Source organism: Cololabis saira, chromosome 15 (assembly GCF_033807715.1).
Source record: "Cololabis saira isolate AMF1-May2022 chromosome 15, fColSai1.1, whole genome shotgun sequence".
Classification (NCBI taxonomy): Eukaryota; Metazoa; Chordata; class Actinopteri; order Beloniformes; family Belonidae; genus Cololabis; species Cololabis saira.
Window position 1 is genome coordinate 13,410,975 of NC_084601.1, and position 9,715 is coordinate 13,420,689.

Here is a 9,715-nt window from a genome sequence, read left to right on the forward strand (position 1 = left end):
GTTTGAGCACAGTTGGATGTCGAGTGAATTAAAACTTTGCCTCCCTCTTGTGGTTTCACGCACAAGACAAAAACTATATATAACCTAGAGGTAGAGAAACCGTTATTTCAACTGAAGCTGACTCAATTCATAGTTCAAAGACTACAAATTATATTTCAGTCACACAATAAAACGAGAAACCAGACACTACAGATAATAGCCCAGATGTGTGACTTGTGTGGGGTTTTTTTTTTTAAAGAAAGGAAAGTCTTTTTACACAAAAAAACTTCTTTAAAAATACCAGTTTCAGTTACATTACAATCAAATAAGCAATTATTCTCAGGAAGGACCCTGGAGCTCTTACAGCAAACTGAAACTACTTGGCATGATAAAACAGAGGAACAAAAAAAACGCAAGAAAAACAAAACAAAACAATACAATGAGTGTCTCACTGCATTGGGGCATAATGAAATAAAATAAAGCCCAAATAAGTTTAAGTCTTTGATGGATTAAATCTACACAACCAGTATAAGAACCTTTTGAGCCAACATTCCTTTGTGCTGGGGTTTCGCTTTTAACTCAAAAGAATTGGGTGGGGGGGTATCCTTCTTGCATAAACATTAAACATGTAAAAGTGCACAACATCTATAAAAGAAGCAGTTTTGCCGTCAAAAACGGAGGACGTCGTGGTTTAAAACAGGTATGAAGTAAGTGATGTAACGACAGTCCATGCTGGTGGGATGACGCGCGGCCGGAGCGGCTCCTCGGCGTGTGCCTCCCCCTGCTGGCCAGACGGGGGAACTGACGAGGAGAGGCTCCTCGCAGCTCCAGCCGAAGCCCGTCTCTGGTCGTCTCTGTGCGGGCTGGAGCTGCTGCAGAGGGGAGGCTCTGGCCGGGGTCCGAGGGGAGGGCTGCTCTCTCTTCAGCAGGGACTCGATGGAGAAAGGACCGCTGAACTTCACCTCACATCTGACCTGCACGGCGCCGCAGGCGGGAGATGATGCGGGAGGGAGGACGGATGCTCCGCTCAGCTTCTCCGCTTCCACTTTGCAAGCCAGCTCGGGGAAGAACTGCAGGAGCCCTTTGAAGTGACGACGGACCATCTTTGCCGTGATGTGACTGCAGTCCAGTTTCCAGTAGTATTTCCTACTTTCTAGCGCATATGGATATACTGGAATCTGGGTGCCAAAATATACAGATACAAATGATTTTTAAAAAAAAATGGGCGCAGACAATTAAAAGTCAGATAGACCACTAAGTTTAATTATGCATATGGAATCAGGTATAAAACTTACCTTAACAAAACATTTGTGGGACGACAGACAAACTCTTAAATTATTTTCAGCAGATTTTCTATCTTCGAAGACGAGTGGTACCATCCTGTCCATAATCTACAAAACACACGAGTTGTAAGTACATGAAAGTATGAGATCAGGCACTTTAAACAGATGAATGCTGATTTATGGTTCCGCGTTAGACCAACGCAGAGCTTACGGCGTAGGGTCTGCGTCGATTTAACGCGGAACCATAATTCAGGCTACACTCAGCTCTTTCTTACCCGGGCAAAGGTGAGGCTTTTATCCGGAGCATCCTGCAGTACCAGAGCGAGCTTGGCCAGGTAGGTGGTGGCCCTCCTGAGGACCCATGTCTTCTCCGACACACACAGCTGACCCAACAACTCCATTCTGCGGTTCTGCATCCTGCTCGTCCACAAACCTCACCGAGAGTGATTACAGTATGTAGCCCTGAAGGTGCTCAGCTCTAGATATAACTCCTGTTGGGACAGAGAGGCCTCTGAAGGTGTGCACTGCTGCTTAACGACCCTCTTTTCATGAGAAGATGAGCCGTGAATGGTGTAGGTGGAGCCACAGGTCAAGGCAAGACAGTTTCAGAAACTTCAATGAGCACTTTTATCCGTCTCCATCCTCAAATTCTTACTTCAAGGCAATGGGAGTAAAATATGTATTATTTGATGAAGAATATACATTTTTGCCAGAGTAAAGAGAATTGATACAGTAATCTGCCAACTGTTTGGGAAAAAAAGAATGTGAAAGATGGATATAAAACACATTCACCTAACCCACCCAGTTCATAGGAACAACTTTCATTCCATTTCTTTCCCTGGAATTTAAACAGTCCAAATTCCTGGTGAAGTGTGTCACAGTGACACGTTACTCCTATACATAGCTCAATTAATCCCACACACTCAGCGTTTGGTTGCATGAAAAAAAGTCTTTTTTTTTTTTGGAGCGTTAACTTTTAAAATGCTCATCATCAGTACAAATTTAACTCCCTCTGGGGAAAATAAACAATTTCCAAGGCCTAAAAAAAAAAAAAAAAAAAGGTATAAAGATGCTGAAATGTCAACTTCAGAAATGTACCAAACAAAAAACCTACAAAAGGTTCCAGAAACTAGAGCAGATGCAGGTCTTTATCACTTAAACACACATTATGCACATTGTAATTAACCATTTCACCAGTATCCGTATTTACTTGCATGGTGCCCATTTGTGTCCAGGGCAGTATAAAAGTTTTTGATGGAAATGCATCAGCACTAAATGGCCCGTACGTCTCGGGCCATTTAAAGGCATTTCATTCAGAATAACAATACTCGATTTAGAGTTAAAGTTGGCAATGAAAACACCAACACTTGACTGATCGTGGCATTCCACTGAGCAATCTAATCACATTCCAGCACTTAACATGTCCCTCATCTCACTTTCACAGTCAGCTTTCCTCCCTTTTGTGCCACATTAGGACAAAGGTCATTTACATCAGTGATCCCCATTCTAATTCATCAACACATTACCTGTGTTCAAAGCTTTGTGCAAAAAACTCATTTTGAAGCTTAGATTGTTGTGAGCCTGGGTTGCCGTGGGCTTGCAGGTGTCCCTCTTCAGCAAACATTAGTGCAGCTGATTTCACTGTTCTGTGATTAGATAAATGCCCCTCAACTGATCTTGAGGCTGTTAGAAACACACAGGTTCTAGATAACGCTGCTGATCCTGAAGTATAAGGAGGGAAAAAGAAACTTTAAACAAATTTTTGGTTTATATTAGAGTAAAAAAGGTCCCGAATGATTAATTCCAGAAAAGTCAGACATAATCAGATTTATGTTCCGACTAACAATATTATCAGTAAATTTATCAGTGTTACCCAGCAGTTTCTTTCTTTGTTGTGAGTTTCCAAATTAGTAAACTGATCAGGTGATGACCACAGAGATACTGTTTTCACCGACGAGTTAATTAAAATGCAGTTTTCTGACAGAGTTAGGCGATCAGATACAGTTTAAGTCATGTGAAACTACAACATTACGTTGTTTTATAGGGAGTTTCTACATACAAGATAATATAACATCCACATTTAATCAGTATAAATATAAAAAAACACGTAATTAAAGACAAAATCTCTGTTGAATAATAACAGCAACTAATCCACACTCCAAAGACCAAATATGTGCAATATAAAGGGTCATTTCTACAACACAGAAAATATCTAGTGATATGATGGTACGTGAGTTAATATCACTCTTCGTTGGAACTGTTGTCACTCGGTTATTTATTGTAATATTTACTAGGAGGTTATGTTGTGGGTCTCTGGAAAGCGCCTAGAGATAATCTATATAATTACAGACACTATATAAATGAAATGTAACTAAACTCTTCCCGTACATTTATTCATATATCTGTAACGATTCACTTTGAAAGAAGGTTTTTTTTTTCTTTATGATGCAAATATCTGTTCACGGTAGATTCTTCCTCATACTGAATACTGCCTGTCCTACTGGCTCTTTGTTTTTCCTCTTAGAATTGAAGGTTTGTTTTAATTATAACTACTTTTAAGTCAATTTAATTCAATAAAATAAATAAATCAATGAAAACTGTTAGCTGCTCGGAAGTGAAAACAGCTCAGGTCCAGATGAGGTGTAAATGGCTGCAGTGTGAGTGTGAGTCATCACATCACAGTGCTCATTCAGCTAAACATTAGTGAAATAAACATCTTCACATCGACTCGTCTTTGCTAACAGTTACTTTCTGAAACTTAAACCTACACTGTAAAGAACTGTCATGTGGAAAAGCAAGAACATACTGGCAACTCTTAATGTTACAATTTACCTATTGTTATCTAATTTACAGTATTTTACTGTAAGTATAAAAATCAGCTACAGCATATTGCTGTATTTTCCTGATATCACATTAAACTACTTGCTGTGGTTTTTTGCTTGGTACAATACTTTATGTCCCTTTTTAGCAGATTATAATACTGACAACAATGATCATAGTTCCTTTGGAGTAAGAACTGTCTTTGAAGATCAGTTTTACAGTAATAGTCAACACATTATTGAGCTGTTTGGTTAAAATGAAAGAACAACAAGGATATGGAGGAGAAAAACTTTACAAGTACAAAAAACGATGGAAAAATGTAACCCCCCATTTACTTACGGTAATTAAAGAAAGCACCAACTAAAAATGACATTTATTTATAATAAATACATTTTTTTTCTTACACATATGTCTTTTTTCCACAGTGACACAAACAAAAATTGTCAGTGTATTATAGACATAATATCTCAGTTGTTCAAAGCAAACATTTCCAAACAAATGTGACTTGTGGACCGGACTCTCCTCTTGTGCACCGGAGTATCAGAATTTGCATTTACATTTCACTTTAAGTACCAAACTCAAGTCTGCTTTGAAGTACTTGTACTTCAAAGCTAACCTACAAGTACAAAGCTTCTACTTTGAAACTTCCTGATCTTTAACGAAACTATAAACTGTAAATTGATAAAAAAGAATGGGTTTGAATGAATGAAGTTTATTCAGTCATGACAACACAAAACAACACACAAAAAAAAAAACATTGTGCACAGCATTAACATTTCATACAAAACCAAAAATGTGTTGAACAATAACTGAAAAGGCATAGGCTGAAGCAAAATGATTATAAAAGCCTATCCTATAGTACCAACTTCTTTTTTGGCTACCGACCTCCAGAAAACCAAAAAGAGAATAGAAAAGCAAAGAAACAACAAAAGGCAAAGAAACAATAGAAAAGCATAGAAACATTTACAGATGGTCAATTGCACTTATAAGCTTCAAAAATAACTTTACAAACCATTTTCTTAAAAACAAAAAGAGAATGACATGTTTTTAAATTTATGTTGGCATCACTCCAGAATTTAACTCCAGTAATGAAGACACATCTCCTTTTCATACCTTTTTTTAGCTTTTTGTACTGTGAAATTGCAGACACCTCTAACATTATAACGAGTCTCCTGAATTGAAAAGAACCTCTGTATTGAGTTAGGGAGCATTTTTGATTTTGCTTTGAACATAATTTGCATGATTTTATAATAAAACAAATCATAAAATTTAATAACATGATAATTTAGAAAAAGTGGATCTGTGTGAGCGTAGTAATCAGCCTTATTGATGATACGTATGGCTCGTTTTTCAATTTTTATTATTGAATTTAAGGTGGTTTGATCTTTTCCACTAGTTTACCTCGTATCTCATTTCTGTTCAAACATTAACACCAACTGTCCCTTCTTCACAGTAAGAAAGAAATAAAGTAGAATACCTTTTAGGTCAAAAACCAGTAAAGCTGCCAAAGTCCAAGCTTTCATTTTGTACAGTTGTGTAAAGTACATTGATAATGTTGATAATGAGCAGAATAACGTAAGTGGTAGAACTGAAATTCATTTATAAAAAGTGGAATGTTTCACCTTACTTGAAGTAAGGTGAAACATTCCACATTTAGTTTAATCACACACATGAGGGCGTGTGTCACCTAATTTTTAACCTCGGTTTTCTGTGGTTGTTCAAAACAAAAACAATTAGATATACAATTTTTGGCTAAAAGTCTTCAGGTGCTCTGACTGTAGACTGAAGCGGTTAGTTGCGGTGTATGTGCTGCCCCCTGCTGACCAGATAGAGGAACTGCAGTTGTAGTTAAAAAGCAGACGCTCCTTCACCTGAAGTCCATCTTTTCTTCTCCACTCTGACCTGCACACTGGACATAGGGTAGAGGGTAGACTAAAATATTTTGTTATTTAATATACTTTTACTTCACAACTATTATTGTGAAGCTTGTACATTCACTTAAGTATTACAGGCATAAAATGTAAATGAGTCATTCCTGTTATCTCTTGGACAGGATCTTTTATCATGTACATGACCCCACCCAAGACTGCAGACCTTTATTCAAAATGTCCTAATTAACATGGAATACACTTCCACTTGAATCACCTTTTAAAGGACTTGTAGTGACTGATAACTTTTCCCCCTGACCTGACTTAGGCTATACAACATATTTCCAAACCTTTTAAAATGAGGTGAATACAACCTTACCTGAAAAAACAAAAGTTTAAAGCAATCCATATTAGTATGTGAGAACCAATTTGTTAAAAACATAGTAAACTTGACTGAAACCGAACCACATTTAGCACCAATCATTAGAAGTAATACTGTGAAACGTCATCAGTCTTTCATATTGCTTTGGATGGATTTTGGCCCATTTTTTCCCACAGTATTGTTCATTGAACTTTGTGGGGATTCACTCATGCACAGCTCTCTCTCTCGAGCTCCCTCCTCACCATTTAAACTGGGTTGATGTGTTGACTTCGGCCGTTGCAGCACATTAACGCTTTTGTTTTTCAGCCACATTCAGTTGTATATTTATTCTTCAGATATAGTCCTTATTATAGGACTCTTTATACGTTTTAGTTTCCAAGACAGGCGGACTCATGTCTCAAATACTTTGGTACAATCATTGTTGGCTTGATTAGCATGTTTGCAGAACTGAAAAAAAAAAAAAAGAATTGTATTATTCTCATTAAATTATGGAATCATTTTTCAAAATGTTTCAAAATATGCCTATTTGTGGAAAAAAATATGTAGTATTTGAGTTAAATAAAAGCGTGTTAATTGTTTTCTTCCTAATTGTCCTTGTGGTCAAGAACCCCCAACACAAAAATGGTTTTGCCGCTGATCAAAATTTGATGTTATCATTTAATTCAATCATTAGAATGATCAAAATGTTCGGTCAGCACAAGTCCGGTGCTCAGAAAAGAAGAGAAAAGAGAAGAAGAAAATAGAGGCCTCAGAGATTCTCTACACAAATATTTTAAAAAGGTGGTGACGGGGAAGCTGGAATTAATAAAGTCAGCGTAGAGCAAGGTAAGAAACAGCGCAGCCAATGTTTACCAACCTTGTAACTTAACCTAACTGGCTAGCTCTAATGTTAACGTCCATTAGCTTGTATAAAAACCTGAAGAGCAGAGGGAGAGGAGAGGAAGAGGGAGAAGGAGCGATCCGGGCACAGGGGGGCTCATCTTAGATTATTTCGTCCGGGGCCCAGGCAAGACTGTCAGCTGGCCTGCCTGTAGTACCCAGTACAGTGGCCAGTGAGTGTACGTACGCGCATTCAATCCAAAAGTAATGATTTACCAACTAAAATTTCCCGCATACAGGGTCATCTGTATTTACTTCCTGGGATGAGGTGGAAGCACTGCTTGCTTCCACCTGTCTGCATGGATGTCTGGTAGATGCCTGCTGACGTCCTGACCTGCAGTCCCCCCCCTCCCCTCTGACCGCCTCGGTGTCTGCTGTCTACATCTGCTTGTGTAGTCGTCTCTGTAGTGCACCAGTTAGCCATTGTGTCTGTGTCTCTCCTTTCTCTGTTCTTCATTCTCTCTGTTTCTTTTCTCTTTTCCTGCTCTGCCCAGCTGGCCTCCGGCAGGAGGGTCCGCCCTCATGATCCAGTCCTGCTCAAGGTTTCTTCCCTCCTAAAGTGGAGTTTTCTTCGCCACTGTTTAGGTTAGTTTAGTTTAGTTTATTTCGGTCATGACATCACAAAAAAAGAATACAAATAAGACAAACATCAAAATAGCTTTAAAAAAACACAAAATAAAAATGACAAGGAAACAAATACACTGTTCAAAGAAAACATTACAAAAACGTTTCCAATATACAAATAAATCTAGACCGAAAAAGGTGTAGACTGAAGCAAAGCTTATTCATTGCCTACCCTCAAAAGGATTATTTAAAGTAATGAAATAAAAGCAAGAAGTAAGAGATAAGACTGCCAGTAAAACAAATTGCCTCCATGGGGATAAAGATTCCTTGAGAAATAAGAAAGAAAAAGAAAAAAAAAAGGTGCAGTCTACATGTTTCCTTCATCCTTGAATAATCAAATCAAATCACCAATTAAAAATACCCAAATCAACATAGCAAGCAGGTCCGTGTATCTTTTGGTCATTGGATTTTTCCGTCATGAGTGGGAATCAAAAAACAAAAAACGATTGGTTTATTTGATTTTCCTTTTAAAACAAAAAACAAATATTGAATTACGCTGCATTTTTTCTTTTTCTGTGTTAATATGATTTAACAAAGATTAAAAATACGCTTTTATTTTCGTTTTCTATTTCATATAAGAAAAATGAAATCCCTAGTCAACAGGAAGGAAAAAACGAACCAAAAACAACCGTTTATTCATATTCGTGCACCGGAAGCTGGCATTTACAACCGAGTGAACTTAGTTCTGGATATTTAACAGGCATTCCTGTGACAATTCTCTCCAGGGGAAGTTTGATTTTAATATTTTATTGGTCGGGTTTACGTAAAATGGCTCTGTATGCTGCAGTTCGGGTAACCATGGCAACCATAGCGGCGCTGAAACAACAGATTAAGGATTATTTTTTAAAGATTGATTAAGGACTTGTTCCACAGCGGTTTGACGCACAATGACATTTCCTGCACGTTGCAGCAGATGTGTCTCCTGCAATGCTCAGAAATGAGCGTCAGAAGATTCTGTGCTCGGCATCATCTGAGGAGAAAAAGGCTACGCAGAGCTGGAGAGCGCTTTGATTCAATCTATTTATGAGGTTTTTATTCAGATGTCCACAGTATATTGCAAATATACACACTGCATGCGACGCCAGCGAGAGTCAGCGTCAAAAACAGTTCCATTGCTTTATTTTTTATTGCACTGTCTATACTGGTTGCGAGCGACGCGGCGTCGTTTTGAGCTGGACTTTTGTCGCACGCCCTGATTCTATTTTCTTCCCGTCGCTCGCGTTGAAAGCCGGTTGAAAGTTGAAAAAAAAAAGTGTAAAGCGCTGTAGGAAACAGTCATTTCAATACAAGAACTTCAATAAAGTGGCAGCTGCTGGAGGGAGATCGCCAGGCTGGAAGGTTCTGATAAGATAATAAGATATAATAAGAATCTTATCTTAATCTTATTAGGGCTTAATTTGTCCCGGATCCTGCCGGATTGATCGTGTCCTCTGCTTTTTCCCCACATCCCAGTAATGATCTGACATGCTGACATGTTTGCACCGCACGCCGGTCACTCCAGCTGTTCGCTGTTTGATTGCGTAATCACACGCCGTTATTAATTGTTCGTTTTTTTCCCCACTTATTCCACCGAATAATAAGCTTGTTTTCTGTTTAGAAAGTACAAACGTAGGGAGATTACAAGTAATCACCCATCTTTTACTTGTCCCTTTACTCTTTTAGGAGTCGGCTAATGTTAGGAGTTTCTTTCAGGAGCGCACGGGCCGGTGAATAAAGGCTGATTTATGGTTCCGCGTAAAATCGACGGCGAAGCCTACAGCGTAGGGTACGCGGCGACGCGCACCGTTCGGTGACCGCGCCGCGTACCCTACGCTGTAAGGTCTGCGTTGGTGTAACGCGGAACCATAAATCAGCCTTCTAAAAGGCGAGTCTCAGCTGTC